We start from the raw sequence: 21,146 nt of genomic DNA, 5'->3' as shown, positions 1-21,146 counted from the left end.
ATTAGACAATGATATACATCCCAACAAATCACACCTATAGTAGAAGTAGGATAAGGATGGAAAAGTCAGAAGAAAATTTGGAGTAAAGAATAATTAGCTATATCTAAGAGCTTAATATGCATAATCATAGATATAATCAAAAGAGAGTTCCATCACTAAAATATTTGATGATAAGCATACTACTTTTCAAAAGTAATACTAAAGTACAAATGAAGTGTGCTATCTCCCCAAGTGGTGCCATCTCCCCAAGTGGTGCCAAGTGTCACCTAGAGAGGTTTTCCCTCTTCTGTATTAATGTCTTCTGTAATACTGTAACTCAGTACTATAGCAGCACCATATATTGTTGCCCAAGACAGCAGACTACATAACAAGTTTGTTCACACAATGCAGTCTTTACAGTTTTCCCAATATTGCAGAAAGCACACAACCAGAATTGTGACTTGATAAACTATGCAAGCTTACACAAGTTCTTACACTTCAAACAGAGCACTGTGCAATGTAAAAAGGGAGGATTACAGAGAACTGGAAACTAACATCGAAGAGAATTGAAGAAGGCAGATTGTCGGATGTAATCTGTACGGGCTTCAATAAGCATTCCACAAGGTCCCACATTGTAGATTGGTTAGCAAGGTTGGGTCACTTGGCATACAGGGAGAATTAGCCATTTGGCTACAGAACTGGCTCTAAGATAGGAGACAGAGGTAGTGGGGAGTTGCTTTTCAGACTGGATGCCTGTGATCAGTGGTGTGCTACAAGGATCAGTGCTGGGTCCACTGCTTTTTGCCATCTATGTAAATTATTTTGATGTGAACACAGGAGGTATGATTGGTAAGTTTGCAGATGACAGCAAAACTGGTGGTGTAGTGGACAGCAAAAAAGGTTACCTCAGAGTACAATGGGGCCTTAATCAGATGGGCTGATGGGCTAAGGACTAGCAGATGGAGTTTATTTTGATAAATGTGAGGCACTGCATTTTGGAACGGCAGATCAGGGCAGGACTTTTACACTTAATGGTAAGGTTTTGGGGAATGTTGCCAAATAAGGAGACCTCAGAGTGCTGGTTCATAGTTGCCTGAAAGTAGAGTCCCAGGTGGATGGGATAGTGAAGAAGGCATTTGGTATGCTTGCCTTTATTGGTCAGTGTGTTGAGAATAGGAGTTGGGAGGTCATATTGGAAGGGGCGGCAGGGTGGCTCAGTGGCTAGCACTGCAGCCTCACAGCACCAGGGACCCGCATTCAATTCCAGCCTCAAGCGTCTATCTGTGTGGAGTTTGCACATTCTCCCCTGTGACTGCATGGGTTTGCTCCGGTTTCCTCCCACAGTCCAAAGATGTGCAGACTAAGTGGATTGGCCATGCTAAATTGCCCATAGTGTTCAGGGGCGTGTGGGTTATGGGGTGATGGGTCTGGGTGGAATGCTCTGGGGGGGGCAGTGTGGACTTGTTGGGCCGAAGGGCTTGTTTCCACACTGTAGGGAATCTAATCTTTCAATCTTTCATGTTGCAGCTGTACAGGGCATTGGTTAGGCCACTTTTGGAATATTGCATTCAATTCTGGTCTCCCTGCTATAGGAAGGATTTGATGAAATTTGAAAGGGTTCAGAAAAGATTTACAAGAACGTTGCCAGGGTTGGAGGGTTTGAGCTATAGGAAGAGGCTGATTAGGCTGGGGCTATTTTCCCCGAACTGTTTATCAAGATTTTATAGGTTTACAAAATCATGACGGACATGGATATGGTGAATGGCCAAGGTCTGTTTCCCACTGCAGGGGAGTTCAAAACTAGAGGGCATTGGTTTAATGTGAATGGGGAATGATTTAAAAGGGACCTTACGGGCAATTCTTTTCATGCTGAGGATGGCATATGTTTGGAATGAGCTGCCAGAGGAAGTGGAGGAGACTGCTATAGTTACAACACGTAAAAGGAATCTGAATGGGTATATGAATGGGGGGTTTAAGAGGGATATGGGCCAAATACTGGCAAATGGAATTTAGGATGTCTGCTCGGCATGGATGAGTTGAACCAAAGGGTCAGTTCTCTTGCTACACAGCTCTATAACTCTGACTGTATATCATGGGTAAATATGTTTCCCATTTGGAACACGTCTACGTGCTATCAGTGGAGGATAGTAACATTAGAGTGCAATGTACTTTTTAATTTCATGTTGAAGTTTGTTATATGTTGTCCGCAGAATAGCCCTGCGCAAAAGCAAAAGGTGACTTTGTTGCTTTATGATGAAACATTTTAATTTGAAATGAATGGAACAAATAAAATTTTCTCAATTTATGATGGACAAAATAGTGTTAGCTAAAGTTATGATGATCAAAACAAGCAAATGGCCCGAGATGAAATGTGCAGATGAAATGTGATAACTTACGTGCCCTCTGGTTTAGTGTTTTAATGAGCTCTCTGGTTTTGTTTCTATTTTCCATGAGCTTCTCCTATTCTAATTCTTCCCTCCCTGCCCCATAGGTAGTGGTAAGTCTTTCTCCCTCTTATATGCATCAAGCGTCCCATTAATACATCATTGCTATCTATTTCAATTATTTCATATGGCAGAAACACTTGCATTCTTGCCACTTTCTGTGCAAAATTCGTGCCACATTCATTCATTCATTATTTTTATTCATTGTTAGAACTTGAGCATTACTGACAAGAGCAGCAGTCATTTTATATCTCTAATGGACCCTTGAGAAGGCAGTCAGTTAGTAGTTATTCTATAATTATGCCACTTGTTCTGGATGCAACCAAAAATTTCTCCATTAAAGGTTCCCTATGTTCACCCTATGAAATCATTTCATAATTTCTGATCTCTTAAGAGTTCTCACTATAGCTTTCTTTTATCCAAATAAAAAAGCTTAATTTTTATCCAGCTTTCCTGATACAAACACGTCCACTTGATGCACTCGAACATCTTTGAAAATGTTTTGCAATTTCTCCAAACTCATTTTGCTAGCCAAAAGTTAGCAAAAACACATCCCTCCCTGGTGCACTCAATGCTTTTTATGCTCGGTTTGAGCAGAACGTCAGCAGCACAGTGTCACCTGCCCCGACAGCCCCGGATGCACTGCTCCCCCCCATCACTGCTGCAGATGTCAGATCAATCTTCCTGCGAGTCAACCTGAGGAAAGTGACAGGCTTGGACAGAGTCCCTGTCTGTGCACTTAGATCCTGCGTGGACTAACCGGTGGAGCTATTCACTGATATCTTCAATCTCTCCCTCCTACAAGACGAAGTCCCCACGTGCTTCGAGAAAACCGCTATCATCCCAGTACCACAGAAAACACATGCAACATGCCTTAATGATTACTGCCCAGTGGCTCTGACTTCCATAATCATGATATGCTTGGAGAAGCTGGTCATGGCTCACATCAACAGTAATCTCCCAGCCGAACTTGATGCCCTGCAATTTGCCTACTGACATAACAGGTCCACAGCGGGTGTCATTTCCCTAGCTCTCCACTCATCCCTGGGACATCTGGACAACCAGGACACCTAAGTCAGACTCCTACTCATTGACAACAACTATGCCTTCAACAACATAATTCGTCTAGACAGATCTCAAAACTGACACCTAAGTCTCAGCCAACAGATAGCCAACTGCACCTCGTCCACAATAATCCTCAACGCTGGCGCCCCACTAGGAAGCATCCCAGGCCCCTACTGCACTCCTGATACACCCACCTGTGCAGCCAAATTCTGAACAAATGCCATCTACAAGTTTGCTAATGACACACCATGGTAGGACAGATACCAATGATGGGTCAGAATACAGAAAGGAGATAGAGGGCTTGGTGATGTGGTGCAACGGCAACAACCTCTCTCTTGGTGTCGGCAAAACAAAAGAACTGATTGACCTCAGAAACAAAGGATGAGAACATGCCCCATCTATATCAATGGAGCTGAGGCCGAGAGTGTCAAGTTCCTCGGAGTGACGATAACCGACAACCTGTCCTGGACTTCCCACATAGATGCAATTTTCAAGAAGGCACAACAACGCATCTTCATCCTGGGGCCAGCTTAGGAAATTAAACATATCCATAAGGGCACTCATCCAACTTTTACAGATGCACCATAGAAAGCATACTACCTGCGTGCATAATGGCCTGATACCGCAAATGCTCTGTCGAGGACCGTAAGAAACTACAGAAAGTTGTGTGCACAGACTAGACCATCACGGAAGCCATATTTCCATCCATCGATTCCACTCACACTTTTCATCAGTGAAAAGACTGCCAACATCAAAAACCCCTCTTACCCCAATAATGCTATCCTACAACCTCTTACATCAGGTTGAAGATGGAGAAGCTTGAGCACACTCAACAACAGCTTCAAGAACAACTTTTTCCCTGCTGTTATTACACTGATGAATGGACATTCCAACTTCAAATAATGTTGATCTTGCTTCACATACCTCCTGTGCAGCATAACCTATATGCTGCCCTCTATCAAAGTACCCTATGATCTTTGCTTACTATGATCTGCCTGGACTGCTCTACCTTGTACTTAGGTATGCGTGACTACAATAAATCAAATTAAATCAAAGTACTTCCAAATGTTACCAACTTTCTACAAAATTTCAGAATTACTCCTTGCTTTTGTATTCTATTCCTGTCAAAATAAACCCCAATATAATTTTGCATTCTTTACACTTAACTTGGTTGTGCTATTACTTTTAGCAATATATTCCCAGGACACTTTGCTCCGTAACTCCATCTGATTTCTTATCTTCCAAGGAACAAGTTCATTTTGCATTCCTTCTAGCAAAGTAAACCACCTTACACTGTGCCCCATACAAGTTGTTCTTTATTAACTTCCATCACGGCCTGCTTATGCTTGTTTTGAAAATCTTCCACACTATTAGCTAAATCTGCAATTTAGTGTTGCCTGAAAATTTTAATATAATCCTCCAATTTCTCAGTCCTAATTATTTAAATATAGGATAAGCTGGATCCCTGCAGCTTACAACTTACAATTTTAAGCAACACTCCATAGCTCCTACCCTGTTTACTAATTTAGTCATCTAATTTATTAACTTTTCTAATTTAGTAGATGATAGTCATCATTCAATCCTCTGTGCTTTCTGGTGCTCAACTTGTTCGAAGAAATTCAATAAGATTAGCTAACATAGCCTTACTTTTAGAAATCAATGTTTATATACATTCTTCATATTTAAATATTTCATTGTCCCATCTTTTAGAAAAAGTTCTAATACATTGCCTACTCCAAATGTTAAGACACCTCATTTGCAGTATCCTGGATTAGACCTAGCTCCTTTCTTCAAGTTAGGCAATGCTTTGCTGCCCACCAGTTCTCGGACACTTTTCTAATAATTATTCATATATAGGTTCACAGTGATTCAGCTATCTCTCCCTTCAAATATTTACGTTCATAATCTATCTAGGCTCAGTTTTGTTCTTGCTATCTTAATCACTGCAACAGCCTTCTTCACGATCTCTACAATACCCAAATTTCTCTTTGCCATCTCATTACTGAAAAAGTGAGGAAAAGTATTGACTCAGTATCAACCCATACTCCATGCTTACCAATCTCACCCCTTCATGGCCCCCTCTCTATTTTAAGTCCCCACTTACTACTTGTGCAAACTTTAAACATTTTTTTAGAATACGTTTTAATTTTTTCAACATGGCCATTTCATAATTCATATGATATCACCCTTGATCAATGCACTATGCTGTAATGAAAATATTACAGTTTTCAGGAAGACAGATAGCACTGTGGTATAGGCAGAAGCATGGCAAATGAACTTAGATGCAGAGGTGTATGATGTTATACATTTTGGGAAGACTAATGCGGAAAGACGTAGACCACAAATGGCATCATTAAAAAAAAATGAGGATGGAGAGTGCCACAATACAACATATGCAATAAGTTGATAAGATGATTATAAAGGAATGGGTTACTTGGATTTAGAAATTGTTAAATAGAATCATAAAAGCAAATTAATTTTCCTACAACTTTATAAATGTGTATCGAGAAGGATCACCAGGATTTTCCGAAGGATGTGGGAGTTCAATGATGAGAAAATGTTGCAACAGGTTAGGACTGCTCTTAGAGTCATACAGCACAGAAACAGACCCTTCATTCCAACCAGTCCATGCCAAACATAATCCCAAACGAAACTAGTCCCACCTGCCTGCTCCTGGCCCATTTCGTTCCAAACCTTTCCTAGTCATGTTCTTAACCAAATGTCTTGTAAATATTGTAATTGTGCCAACATTCACTATTTCCTCAGGATGTTCATTCCACAAGTGAACCACTCTCTGTGTAAAAAATTTGCCCCTCGTGTCTTTTTAAAATCTCTCTCCTGTCACTTTAAAAATGTGGCCCCTAGTCTTGAAAAACCCCATGTTTAGGAGAAGACAACTATCATTAACCCTATTTATGCTGCTCATCATTTTATAAATTTCTCTAAAGGTCACCTCTCAACCTCCCACGCTTCAGTAAAAGAAATCCCAGCCTATCCAGCCTTCATTTATAACTCAAACCTTCCATACCCAGCAACATCCTGGTAAATCTCCTCTAAACCCTCACCAGCTTGATAATATCCATCCTATATGTCCCATACAACCTCAACATGACCTCCCAACTCCTATACTTAAAGGATTGAGAAATGAAGGCAAGTGTGCCCTATCTATATGTGATGCCAACTACAAAGAATTATACACTTGAACTCCTTAGGTCCTTCAGTTCTACAACATTACCCAGGGCCCTATCATTAATTGTCTAAGTCCTAACCGTGTTTGTTGTATCAAAATGCAATAGCTTGCATTTATCCAGATTGAACTCTACTTCCCATTTTTCAGCCCATTAACCCAGTTGATCCATTTGTAATCTTAGAAAGATTAACTCTCTGATGAAGGGTCTAGGCCCGAAACGTCAGCTTTTGTGCTCCTGAGATGCTGCTGGGCCTGCTGTGTTCATCCAGCCTCACATTTTATTATCTTGTAATCTTAGAAAACCTTCTTTACTGCCTACTATGCCACCAATTTTGGTATTGTCACAAACTTGATAAGCATGCCTTCTATATTCTCATCCAAATCATTCATATAAATGACAAAGAAAAGAGAATTCAGAACCAATCCCTGTGAAACACCTCTGGTGACAGGCCTCCTGTCCGAAAAACAACCCTCCACCACCACACACAGGCTCCTGCTATTAAGCCAATTATGAATCCAATTGGCAAACTCACTCTGAATCCTATGTGACCTAACTTTACTGATTAGTCTAACATGTGGAACCTTGTTGAAGGCTTTACTACAGTCAAGTAAACAATGTCTACTGTCCATGTAACAGAGGGAGATAAAAAGTGACACAAGAGAGTTTCAAATGCTAAGAAATTTTGATAGAGTAGATAGAAGAAAACCACTAATTGACTTTAACGAATGAGTAAAAAAATAAGAAGTCATTGGCAAAATGTCCAGAGGGGAGATGAGAGAAATGTTTTCACTCAGAATTGTTCAGATCTGTAAGGCTAGTTCAAAAATAGTGGTAAAAGCCAATTCCAGAAATAATTTTGAAAAGGAGTTGGACAAGTGTAAGAGGATGGGACTTTTACACAGATTTATGAATAAAAAGCGAGGATGAGAGACCAAACAGGATTGCTCCATCAAAGGACAAGCACAGGCGTGTCAGGTGTATCCTTTAATTTCTGTGCTGTAAATTTCTACAATTCTCTCTTGGCATTATTATCTCTTTATGAAGTTCATTATATTTCCTTTTGTCATCCTTTTCTTATAGTACACGTTTTGCACATGACATTTCCTTTCGATTAAATTTTATATTTACCTCATTAGTGAATATGGAATCTTATTCTTGTTTGAGATTAATGTACTTCTCTTGATTGCTAACAACTTCTAATACTCCTCATTGTTGTTCCACATCTAAGCACGTTTTTCTCTTGTTTACCTTTCTCCTTACTCCGTCTGATTTTGATTTTTGAAAAATCTCACAGTAATGTTCAAGACACCCACAGGAACAAGCAGCTGCAGCCAGAAAAGGGAAGTGCGACAATGAAGTTCTGAAGGTAAGCACATGAAACCAAGAGGATTAGAAAGTACTGCTGGAAGTTGGGGGTTGGGGGAAGAATACCATAAAAGACGCCAGTCTCAACTGAAGAGGGTAGTAAGAGGTAATGTCTACATTAACTGTTGCAGTAGAGGGAAGAGCCTGAGTATGAACTGGGAATGAGGAAGACCAAGAAGGAAAGTGTTTCTGCAAACTGAGATATGATAGGTAATCAATACCTCTTGTGTAATAATAACAAGAATGCAGGGCATTTAAAAATAATTGCTATTAACATTAAGCAACGAAAAATACCTATCCATAATCCATATTTCCCCAGAAAATAATAAACAAGCATTGTTAAGTGTTGGAACATTTGATACAGAGCTGCAGCTTAATTATGACAAGCCCACAGTCCATTCCCTGCAACTGTATATCATAAAGCTTCCAACTTTCTGGTGACGTAGATGACACTACTGAAACCACAGTTGTTGCCCATCCCTAATCACCCTGAATTGACCGGTTTGTTAGCCCATGAAGGAGTGTCAACCTTATGACTGTGGATTTGGAATACTGGTAAACCAAACTAGGTAAAGATGGCAGATTTCCTCTTCTAACGATATAGCGATCCAGTTGGTATTTTAAGACAGTCAACAATAGATTCCTGATATTAATATTAAGGCATCATCTTCCCCCATATAAATATCATACGTGGCTGTTGGAAACTAGTCAGCTTTTCCTCCTTTACGTGGTTGTCAGGGAGGCTGCTGAACTCAGCTTTTGCTCATACCCAACCAGCTGCTTTAATTCTGCAATTGGGACTTTCCTCTGATTCTGCTAATGGGACTTTCTGATCATGATTAATCAGGAACTCCTGTCAGCAGGACAGTACCTAATACTGGATTAAAGCAGAATCAGTTCGGCATTGTTGCCAAGACTGGCAGTGATGAACACATCACAGAGGTGTCATTAAATTTGATGGGGAATGAAGAAATAGCAGGAGGTGGAGTTTGCCTTCATAATCTGGGCAGGAAGTGGAAGGGGATAATTGCCCTTGAGAAGGAAGTAGAACTACTATGTAAGTAACTTTTGGGTAAATTGGGTGAACAAGAATTTAACAAAGTGTCCATTTTCATGTACTTGTTTCCAGTTTTTCAAAAAAATTTATTAGTTGCAAACATTCGAGGACTATTTCAACTGGCCCATTTTGTTACAGATTCAAATAGTTTTTGGGGAAGCCACATTGTCAGACATGCTTTGGGAATATGTGGGCAAAGGATTGGAAGTATGCATAAATTCAAATTTTATGTTCATGTCTTCATAATTCACCATAATTCTGAGCTAGATGAAATCCAGGGAGATACACGGTAGAAACATAGCAAAGTAGACAGGATGGACAATGTACATATTTGGGTGAAACAAGCAAATTTTTTAGCAGGCCATGGTTTGGACAGATATACACTACAAAAGCAAAATAAATGCACGTATGATTTCATTAAATTAGACCATAAGACATAGGTACAATGACAACATTTAAAAGGCATCTGGATGGGTGGAGGAATAGGAAGGGTTTAAGAGGGATATGGGTCAAATGATGGCAAATAGGACTAGATTTATTTAGGATATCTGGTCGGCATAGACAAATTGAGCCAAAGGGTTTGTTTCCATGCTGCACAGCTCTATGACTCTATAAGTAGGCCATTCAGCCCGTCCAGACTGATTCTTCATTTAATGAGATCACTGCAGACCTGAAATCATGACATCACATTTCCCAACAACTCTTGATTCCCTTACTGATTAAAAATCTGCCTCATCCTTGACAGTTCTCTGCGGTAAAGAATTCCACAGATTTATAACCCTCTGAAAGAAGAGATTCCTCCTCATCTTATTCTGAGATGATGCCTTCTGGTCCTTGACTCTCCCATAAGGGGAAACAACCTATCTGCATCTACCCTGTCAAGTACCCTAAGAATCTTGCATGTTTCAGTAAGGTCACATCTCATTCTTCTAAAGTCCAGTGAGTACTGACTTAACCTCTTCTCATGTGACAGCTCCTCCAATACCAAATATCAGTGTGGTGAACCTTCTCAGCACTTCTTCCAATGTCAGTATATCTTGCATTCAGTAAGGGTCCCAAAACTTTTCACATTATTCCAGCTAGGGACCAGTGCCATGTGTAGCTTCAGAAATATTTGCCTATATTTACACGCTATTTCCTTTGAAATATGGGCCGAAATCCATTTGCCTCCCTCATTGCCAACTGAACTTAGATATTAGCTTTTTGTGATTCATGAACAGGTCTCCTAATTCCTTCTGTTCTGTAACATTTGCAGTCTTTTTCAATTTACATATATTCAGCTCCTCTACTCTTCCTGCTAAAGTGCATAACCTCACATCTCCCCATTACATCTGCCATTTTTTGCCCAGTCACCTATCCTGTCTATAGCCCTCTGTAGTCTGTTTATGTCATCCTCACCATTTGCGTTGTCACCTATGTGGTGCCATTAATATGTATTGCAAATAATGGTGGGCTCAGCACTAATCACTGTAGCACATATTACAGGTTGCCATTCTGAAAATGCCACCTGTATTCCAACTCTCTGTTCTACAAATTAACCAGTCCTCCAAACATACTTATACACTACCTCCAACACCATAGGCTCCTAATTTATTAAGCAACCTAATGTGTGTAACCTTACCAAACACACCAAACACGTTCTGGAAATCCAAATATATTATGTCCACTGCTTCCCCTTTATCTATTCTGCTTGTTACCTCCTCAAAGAATTTGAGTAAATTTGTCAGGCATAATTTCCTTTTATGAAGCCATGACTTTGCTTGGTCATCGTATATATTTCTAAATGCTTTGCTATTACTTTCTTTATACTTGATTCTAACATTTTCCCAATAGCAGACATCAAGTCAACTGGCCTGTAGTTACCAGTGTTTTGTCTCCTTCCTTTTTGAAATAAAAGGGTTAGCAGTATCCCGATCCTCTATACCTTTTCCAGAATCTAAAAGATTCCCAGAAGATTACTACCCAGTACATCCACTATGTCAGTGGCTAATTCCTTTAATGTCCTGGGATGTATACCACCAGGTCCAGGGGTCTTATTGGTCTTTTGTCCCATTAGCTTCCTTGGCACTTGCTGTCTAATGATAGTTATTGTACTTATTTCCTTTCCTCCTTTTGTCCCTTGATTAGTTAGTAATTTTGGAATCCTGTCCAGTCTTTAATCCAGCCTTCTACTGCAAAGACTGATACAAAGTATTTATTCAAAACCTCTGCCATTTCCTGGTTCTCCATTAATATTTCCCCAGTCTCATTCTCTAAGGAGCTTACATTCACTTTGGTTTCTCCCTTGCTTTTTATATATTAAAAGAGAATACAGAAGTGCATTCAGGAACTATACAGAAATAGTATAATAGCGCCCCTTGTACCTCCTGTCTAAAGACAAAGTTAGTGTACATTCAAATTTTTAAAAAAGGGTATCAGAATTTAAACTAATGTGTGATGTAAGTGTGGTCTATTTCAACTGGAGGCATCAATTGGTGTGATGCCTCCAACTGAAGTAGATGCTGAATTCAACATTATGCAGATGTTTCTTTCCCAGTTGGCCATAAATATGGAAAATCCATCTGAAGCTGAATCTTAAAGAAATTATTCTTTTACAATGCTATTTTCACCTTCCACAGAATCACAGATCATGCATGTTTATGTCAAACTCCATTCAGACAGCATCATAACTATGCCAACCTCAATACTGCTGCACCATCTGTGTTATATTTAAAGTAACATGAATACAGATGTTCTAGGTATTTCTCACTCGCTTTTTATTTAAATATTTAGCAGACAAGGTGTCCTATGCTACATATTGCACTTCTCAAACACAGAAGATATTCCAGTGTAAAAATAGAAATGATATTTAGGCAAGAACCTGATGGACAGGGACTCTTCCAAGTTGTATTTCTTCCTTAGGATATTGAGCCTTATCTGTGGACAGTCCCTAAAAAAATGGAGGCATCTGGGTACCCTAACTTGGGGGATTCTATGAAGCTTCTTAAAAAATTATGAATGACCATAAGAGTGGAAGTAAGGCCATTCGGCCCATCGAGCCCATTCCACCATTTAAATCATGGCTGATGGGCATTTCAACTCCACTTCCCTGCACTCTCCCTGGGCCCTTGATTCCTTGTCAGATCAAGAATTTATCGATCTCTGCCTTGAAGGCACTTAACGTCCCGGCCTCCACTGCTCTCCGTGGCAATGAATTCCACAGGCCCACCACCCTCTGGGTGGAGAAGTGCCTCCTCATTTCAGTTTTAAATTTACCCCGTCTAATTTTAAGGCTGTGCCCACGGGTCCAAGTCTCCCTGCCTAATGGAAACAACTTCCCAGCCGCCACCCTTTCTAAGCCATACATTATCTTGTAAGTTTCTATTAGATCTCCCCTCAACCTTCTAAGCTCCAATGACAGCAGAACATTTCCAATCAATTATTGAACATAACAAATAAAACTAGAAAAGGATGCAGCTTTAGCCAATTGTAAGCAAACGCCTGACAAAGGTCTAACCCATAGGGAAGGTCAAAGTGTTACGGTGTGGTTGTCATCTTGTGGCCTATTTGCTACCAATTATTTTGGCGTGCCCGACTGGTGAATTTTTTTCCTGTACCTTCTTGTTTAACTAGACACAAAGTTCTACTGTGATGAGCACAATTCTAAATGGCAGTCAATAAAACACAGCGGCGTTTAAACCCACCAATTTTTAGCCATGGTCGATTATATCACCAACGTCACACGAAACAAAAAAAATGTTTAAACATTCCTCCCTCAATTACGTCTTTATTCTAAAGTAGAAGCTATTGTCAACACTGGCCAGAACGCGTAGGACCGCTCTTTTCCCGGTTAGGAAGTTAGATTTTAAAAAAACCTACATATCTACAGAGTGGTTAGAGTGCGGAATAAATGGGCGAACATACAGCGTTTGTACTCGTACTGTAAGCTCACCAACGCAAACTCAAATCGTTTGTCGTTAAGTCGTGGCCACGGTATGAAGTTAAAGATGCGACTTCAGTTTTGGCAAGATACCCTTTTATTCTCTGGTGCAGACTCCCAACTGTTTAGCAGATGTTGACAATAGGTCGGAAAAGTTGATTTCGAGCTCTGATTCGATTAAGTCTGAGATCGGCGGGCGCCTTGCGAGTATTTGTCGATGGTTTGTGTGCGTGTGTATGTGGTTCAGGAAGCGATGCAGCCCAAGGCCACGTGATGAGGGTTATCGCGCTGATCTCCAGGGGGTACAAGCTCGTTAGGATTAACTGGGATCGTGTCGCTCCCCCGGGGCATTTAGCAGAGGCGACTCACGTCTATAGATAAAGTGCTGCCTCCGCCGGTAGCACACACCACCTCCAGAGACAGGGCACAGGCAGAATTAGGCACCGAAGGCGACAGAGAAAAGAAACAGGCACGCAGATAAGAGATATAAGGAACGCGGAGGCAGCAGGGAGATAGAGGAGGCCAAGGATATCGAGAGAGGAATGGGGCGAGCGAGGGGGGTTTGCGGGAAAGTAGACAAAGGGCGAGCGAGAGGTGGGGACGTGGAGGAGGGAACATCGGCACCAGAGAAAAATCAAGGGAATGAGAGAAGCGAAACCAGGCACCTCTGGGAAAAGAAGTCCAGAGAGGTAAAGGGAAAATGTGGACAGAAATGAACCAGAACAAAAACAAACCACTTGGAGCCGGAGCCCTAGCGCCTTTTGAGGGGGGTGGGTGGTTGGAGAAGAGGAGGGAGTGTCACATCATCTTCAAATCCATGATTAAGTCAACCCTGTTATCTAACCCCACAAAAACATTCCTGCTCACGTGAGCAACGAACGTATCCTACTCCTTTCGAACTGAACCTTGAACGGTGAACACGGGACCAAACAATGCGCCAGAAATGTTCACAAATTCAAATGATTTGCGGAGGTTTATCCCCAAGCATCAGATCAAGTTACATAAACCCTTCAGCGTCTAACCCCAACACTTTTCTCAGGGTTCCGTGTGAACACCGCTCGGCTTGACTGAAATATGTTAAAAAGTGCAGTTCCTGACCCTCGACTGCGACTAATCGATATTCAAAACGTCAAACAAAGTCACACTGCAGCCGTTTTGAAACCTGTACCATCGTTTGGAAATGATTCACGGAGTTGCAATCGGCGATTGGCGACCGGCTGCTTCCCCAGCTGCAGTTCCGGATCACGGCTGACTGTTTGAATGATGAGACTGGCATGCCGCTTTTAAAGCTCACTTCCAATAGAGTTAAAAACTTTGGCGGCGCACTGAACTCCAAGTGAACTGTGGAAGAAGGTTGCTCCTCCAAAAGAAGAGTAGCGCCAGAAATATTTGTATTTCGCCAGGAGCGGCCTTTAAGGGGGTGACCTCTTAATAAGAACGCAAAAGATTTCATTGGGGAGGGGAGCATTATTTGGAATTACCCTACATCACATGGGCGTGCATACCTAATATTAAATCTGTGACGGGTTATTGTTTTCTGCTGTTTCCTCTCCTACATAATGGTTTACAGGTTTCCCTTCATTTACGCGTGTCTTCTGGTGATAGGTTACAATGTGAGTACTGAGTAAACTCGGCCATGCTGGTAATGACGGCGGCTTAGTCGCAATCGTTTAATGAAACAATCGACTATACGAATATTGGTTGCCTCATCGTAAGCTGGGATCCGCCGCTATAGTCCCTGCTACCGCAACCACTCCAGGCAATGCCGCTGGTACCCGGTGACCGGGAACAATCCCAGGGACACAAGACATCATTTCAGGGTTGCAAACACATTAAAACTTCCTCCGCGCAAAATGCAAAATTATTATTAGTTTACACACGTGCATCTCCTTTACTGGCGGTCAGCTGTTTAAAATCATAACTGCCCTGATCGCTCCGAATTCCAAGTAGCTAAAAGTGCGTCGTTTAATCGCATGGGTAACCTGATGGTTGTTCTACCAAAAAGACTACAATCAATACTATTAGAATGAATATAAAAGAACCACCGATTGAGAATGGAGTAGTGATTAGGGAGATCTTCCGCACTCCTGAAAGATCATCTTTATTTCCACCCCTGTCCCCCCACCCCGAGATGCTCACTTTATACATGCAGAGCCGGTCATGTCTGGGCCTAAGAACCCATGAATACTGTGGCGGGCTAGCAGTACAAGAAAACCCCGGGAATTTTCAATTTTCCACCTCTGCCCCTCCTACGGACCTGTTTACTTCTGTTAATACTGTTCAATCATTTCGGACACAAATACGGCCTTCCTTACAGTCTTTAAATCCGCACTGAGTGTACAACACGGGACTGCCTGTTAAAGCAGTCTGTGATCTCATGACACAACTTGTAAGTGGTGCCAGCTGGAGAGTCCGTTTTGTAAATAAACCAGCGATCTCTTTGTGTCTGCGCTGTAACCATATGCATGGATGTATAGTTAGAGTGAGAGAAGCTGGTACCTATATCTAATTCTCTGGCGATGAGCCTTGCCTTTTCCGAGATCAGTGACCCGCTGATCTTACTGTAGAAGAATGGGCCCGTTACTCTGCAGTATTTGTACCTACACAATACCATTTGAGAAGAAATGTATATTAACACTGGAACGACCAGTCTGGATCCTGTCTAACTAGAACCTGAAATATAGCTACCAGAAGTTTCAGCTAGGCTGAAACGATTCTTGTCTAGTTACAAGTTTAATTGTCTTATTTTGTAAAGTGCTCTGGGATCTTTCAATAGAAGCGAGGACAGAAATGCGTCCCAACTGTTAAAAATAATGTCAATTTACAGCAGGAAGGGGACCATTTCCTTCCCTCCTCTAAACACTGAAACTAAGTTCGGTGGGTTTACACGCTCAGGATTTGCCACAGCAGATTTGGTACAAGGCTGAACGTATAGTCCGTTAAGTGACAAACTGAATCAGCGTGACACAAGATCCTGTTGCTTCACCAACAAACTTGCTGTGCAAAATTAACCTCAAGGCTTCAGTGCGGTGCTACTTTCACGTCAAAAGCACAAGGATTTTGAGATTGTATCTAGGTGGGGGCCATTGTATAATTCCCTCCTGTATATTGGAGTCAGCTGACCAGCTAAAGAAAAAAGTTCACGACTACCTCCGCCGAGCGGCCTTTGTTCTTATTTAAATGCAGTTCGGCTTTCACTCAATTTATGAAGCCTGGCTGCACGTTTCATTCTCCTTCTCGGGAGAGAGCTCCGATTTTATGCCAGTTCCATACCACCAGTTAAACTTTAAACTCGTGGGCAGCTTCTGGTGGCACAAGCGTTCACGTTAATCGGTAAACAGGGCCTGCCCTGATTGGAGTAAAACCTAGGAGACTTCCTTGAGTGTAAATTCAGCGTGATGTCAAATCAGATGTCCAACGTACCCTCCGTATTCGTGGATCACCTGGACATTTTACGTTGTCTACATTTAATTTTAACCATTTAGACAATGTCAACGCAATTGTCCACATGTTTAAGGTGTAACTGCTGGAAAAGGATTGGTATAAATAATGGAGCTCTCTCTGAGAAGTAGAATGAACCGTGTAGCCAGCCTGTACAAACTGAGCACTGCTCGAGTGAGCTGTATTCAAATGAAAACAAAAGGTCGCTCGGCGGAGGTGGTCGTGAACTTTTTTTCCTTTCACTATGCACGAATCAGCTGACCAGCTAGGGAACTAAACTATCGCTCCCACTCCTATCCAAATACACGTTTGCCGATTTACGTTAAGGCACGTGTAAACAAAAACTTCGTTGTACAAATGCCACCGTACTGGTGTAAATGCACCTTTGTGCTGCTTGGATTTTGAATGTAACTCCGGCCTAATTTGAATCTGTCGGTTTGAGACATTTTCAAAGCAGGAAGCAATGGTAAAACACGACTTCAGCAATAAAATATCGCAAATTTGGCCTTCGGATTAGATCTTTGTTTATTTCCCATCGTAGGTGTAGAAATGACAAAACTAAACATGACAAGCATAACCTATGTGTAGCAGACAAAATATAACTAAAACACTCCATATTCATTTATACGTTCAATTAAAACAGGATCAAAGTATAAACAAACTTTTTAAACAAACATTTCAAAAGCATTGAACAAGTGCGTATCAAAAAGGAAAGTAACATTTTACTAGGTTTTGAGAGCTGTGCATACAGCTTGGCATGGATGTCAGCCAAGCAATGATCTGCCAACTGGCCAGACACCAATTAACTGCACAAAACTAATTAGCACTAACCATTGTCATCAGATATAGCAGTTTTTTTAATATAAAAAAATCTAGGATCCAAGTTTTTAATCGTATTTTCATGTCAGCACTCCTTACTGGTAAACTGCAAGTCACATTGATATGGAGGAAAGATCATTTAGAGCACTAGGGCCTTTAGCGACTATATAAATGGACTAATGGTCTCAATTGATGATCCACAGATAGGAATTCAAGTCAACCATTGGGAAGCACCTGAAAAATTTGTTACTTCCATGTTAGATCAGTATTTTTTTAAAAATTCAGTATCAGCAATGATGGCCATGAAACTAATGGATTGTAGTTCACTATCCCAGCTCAATAGTGTCATTTAAGAAAGAAAATCTGCCATTCCTACCTGATCTATGCAACTTCATGTCACCAACACTTAACTGGCATCTGAAACGATCTCAAATGTATTCAAGAAGGTGCCTCCTTCTCAATGGCAAATTGGGATGAACAATATAATTGATCTTAACAGTGATACACCATATCAATGAATTTCTATCAAATTTAAAACAATTGCTGGATATCATTTCCCTACGCATTTATTAAGCAGTACAGAGATGGAGTCACAATCCTGCAGAAATAAATTCACACAGAGAAGTGCATACATGGCAATGTGTGTGGGGGTGGAGAGAAAAAATATGAACGTTCCCTGAGTAAGTTGTAAATATTATCCCTTAAGAATGGAAATGAATTGCACCATTTCCAGTTTCAGCACTGACTGCCCATATCAATGCATTGATAGACTAGGTATGGTTGCTTGCTTTACATTATACTGTAGTTGTGACAAAATTGATTCTGCCACGTCTCACATACATGTAGTTGATAGCACTTTAGTTAAAAAGCATTGCTTCCAGTTTGGGATAAATAGGGTAAAAAGTGGCAATGCAACTACCAGACTTAACCACAAGTGAAGAAACACTTTAGTACACAGTATTCAAAAATACAATGAACACATTACAGAGTGAGCCTTACAAAGTGACTAATCACAGATTCTTGCTGACAGTACAAGGGATATGATACAAATAAATATTAAAGATAATCCAAACCATTGTACTCCACAGGATGATATTATGTTTAATGACAATCCTAATGTAAATTTATTTATCATGGAGGCATAAGATACATATATTCTTGTGCTAGTTTACACGAGGATCATTGGTAAATTGAATCCTATTCTGTTATGTGAAATTGTTTGATTATAAATTGATGAACTAAATCCAAAATGGACAAATAGAATATTAGAATTGGTATTTTATAGGTTTAAGACAGGCAATTTGAATTCCAGTTGTTAGACAGATTTAGGGCACAACTGGGAATGGCTATTTACATCATAACCCCATGGTAAATAAGAGAGGCACAGGGCCTTATTCACATAGTTCCTCTGTAAATAATCAAGCGTTCTGTCCTTCTGCAGCTGCTGGATGAAAAAGGTCAAAGGACAGATTATTTTACCAGTTGCTGGGTGAATATCATTCACCCAGTTCTTTTTTTATTTTTCCAAGGTCTGACCAACGTAGAGTGCTCTCTTTATTCTTTGTGTCATTTGAAACAGTTTTGATGTGTGGAGTAAATTTTAATGAAAACAATGACATGTCAATTTCCTATCTAACAGATAGGCGCCTGAAGCTTATTCACACATTTAACATAATTTCTTCTCATGGCACATTAATGCACTTGTTATACTCCCCGCTCCATCAAGAACATGAATACATACATTTAAAAGTGTGCTACCTACAACTGGACATTATCCTACCAGTTAACATCTGACTAATAGGTAGAAGGCAACTAAACAATGTAACAAAAATCTGAAAGGTCTGGTTGGTTCTGTTAATAAGATCACAGATATGTTATTTCACTTCCTGGTCGATGTCCTGTTACTTGAATACTGCAAATTATCACGTTGTCACACAGGAAGGCGGAGGATAATGTTCAAAATGCCTGTCTCCCCAAAGACTTAATTCCATAAAGGCCTTCCCCATCCACCCCAGAAAATATCCTGGTGGACCCTCCTCAGTGATCGTTTCAATTCAACTGTTAAGTGTTACACCAGAAAATAGATCGTATTACTGTAACCTCAGTCTCCAATAGCCATAAGTAACTAACTGTCCTGGACGGAGCATTATCACTGAACTAGCCTAGCTCGAGATAAAAGTGACAAATACACAATACTTTGTACGCGTTCGCAATTTTAAAAGCCTGTAATCTGTCTTTCATCACAGTTAATATATGGTCACCCACCACACTTCTACACGCACACACAATTGTCTGAACACGTTAAAAGTACAAAAATGCGAATTAACAGATCAAATTCACGGTCACAGCACCTTATACTTAACTTTCCCTGAGGACCAAATTGCACATCATGTTACATACAAAGGTGAAAGAAAAGCTTATACCATTTCGAGAAAGAACTTGTAAATAATGTCAACTCGGCGAGCTTTAAAGTCAGTAGTCTATTAATAGCACTCGTAACACCAAATCATTTCTATACTCTATCAGTATGCCGAGCGCTGCCGTGGGCTATCCTCCCAAAATTGTTTTCGTCCGTTGTGCCCAGATAAACACATTGTAGGCAAATTAGAATTTATTATTAGAACTAGTTATCTTGCCGATCCACCCTGGTAATTATTACACATGGCAACTCATTCTGGGCTATCTGACAGCTGAAAGCGATACATAACCGAGGGAGAGTCGACCCGGACAGATCACGTGCAGCCCACTGAGAAATGACCTTGAGGGCTGGTCCGTAAACACACGTAACCTTTGTTCTAATCTGCTGGCGGGATCAAATTGCGGGTTTGAATAAAGGGGGACACGCCAATGCAAATTTCATTTTCAGAATCTGACCGATCCCCTCACTGCAAACCCTGTACTCCAAACCAAAGAACTGGCCGGGGAATAGCTCACCACAAAAACATAGCACTTTCCCCATGTACAGCTTTCTCGCCAAGTTTGATATGGTTATTTACTTATACATTCACTGGCGCAGAACTGAAGATTCTGGCCGGTTTAAAATGGCGGCAACCCGTAGTTAGCCAGAGTCTTATATATAGACGTCCCTGTTTACAATTTCCGAGAGGAGGGGAGATTTTTTTTTCCCGTGGGGCATTAGCCGAAGCAAAAAGTTGCAGTTTTATGGAACTAAACTGAGAAGCGTTCCTCAGGCAGCTGGTGCCTTTTTTAAAAAATAGATCATGGACTACGTTTTAACACTAGGTTTTTTAGAACCCGAAAGTCCGAGTGAGCAGACGCTGCTGCAGTAATACACAGCGGGCCGTGGGTCGGCGAGAGAGAGAGAGAGAGAGAGTCCGGCCTGATCTCTCCATCGTAATCAATAAACCAGGTAGACGCAAGGCGTCTGGTTATTGATGGGTTTTGCAACGCTGCCTTCTAAACATTTCACAACCAGGCAGTCTCACTCTGCCCTGAGATGGGCTTAACTTTAATGACAGGACTTTCTCCATTCCGCAAACACTCCGCGCCATTTTAGAAGCAGCTCCTGCTCGCCAGACACAACGAAGCTCAGCTCCATGGGGACCGAGTTCATTTTCTGACTGCGCTCTCCTCCCCGGCTTCTCTCTAACAGCACAATCGCGATCTTCTCTCTCTCTCTCGCTCTCTGAATGTGTTGCAAGCCCCCTTTAAACAGGATAATCAGATTTACAATGAAAAGCCGGTTGGCCCAAAAGCAGAGCTGCCAGTCAACAGCGCGAGAAAACAAAGACAAACTGGAAGGGACGTTAGGAGATATTGATCGCGGATGGGTGATTTCTGCATAATTATGGAAGGCAGGCAACTAGCTGTATTCCCTTTTGTCGGAGCAACAGCTTAGTCGGCAG

At 41.1% G+C, this 21,146-nt stretch overlaps 1 protein-coding gene across 12 annotated transcripts in view; it reads right to left on the bottom strand.

Annotated features, from left to right (window-relative positions):
* Positions 1-21,146, bottom strand: part of bcor (BCL6 corepressor) — a 311,037-nt gene that overhangs the window by 71,874 nt on the left and 218,017 nt on the right. Inside the window, exon 1 of one of the 12 annotated variants that reach the window (XM_048540218.2) lies at positions 13,033-13,587. The exons of the other annotated variants lie outside the window; for them this stretch is intronic. The gene's annotated coding sequence lies outside the window, so the exon portion shown is untranslated. Of the gene's footprint in view, positions 1-13,032; positions 13,588-21,146 lie in introns of those variants that run through there. 12 annotated transcript variants of the gene reach the window in all.

This window comes from Stegostoma tigrinum, chromosome 12 (genome assembly GCF_030684315.1).
Source record: "Stegostoma tigrinum isolate sSteTig4 chromosome 12, sSteTig4.hap1, whole genome shotgun sequence".
NCBI lineage: Eukaryota > Metazoa > Chordata > Chondrichthyes > Orectolobiformes > Stegostomatidae > Stegostoma > Stegostoma tigrinum.
This window is presented reverse-complemented; position numbering and strand designations above follow the sequence as displayed.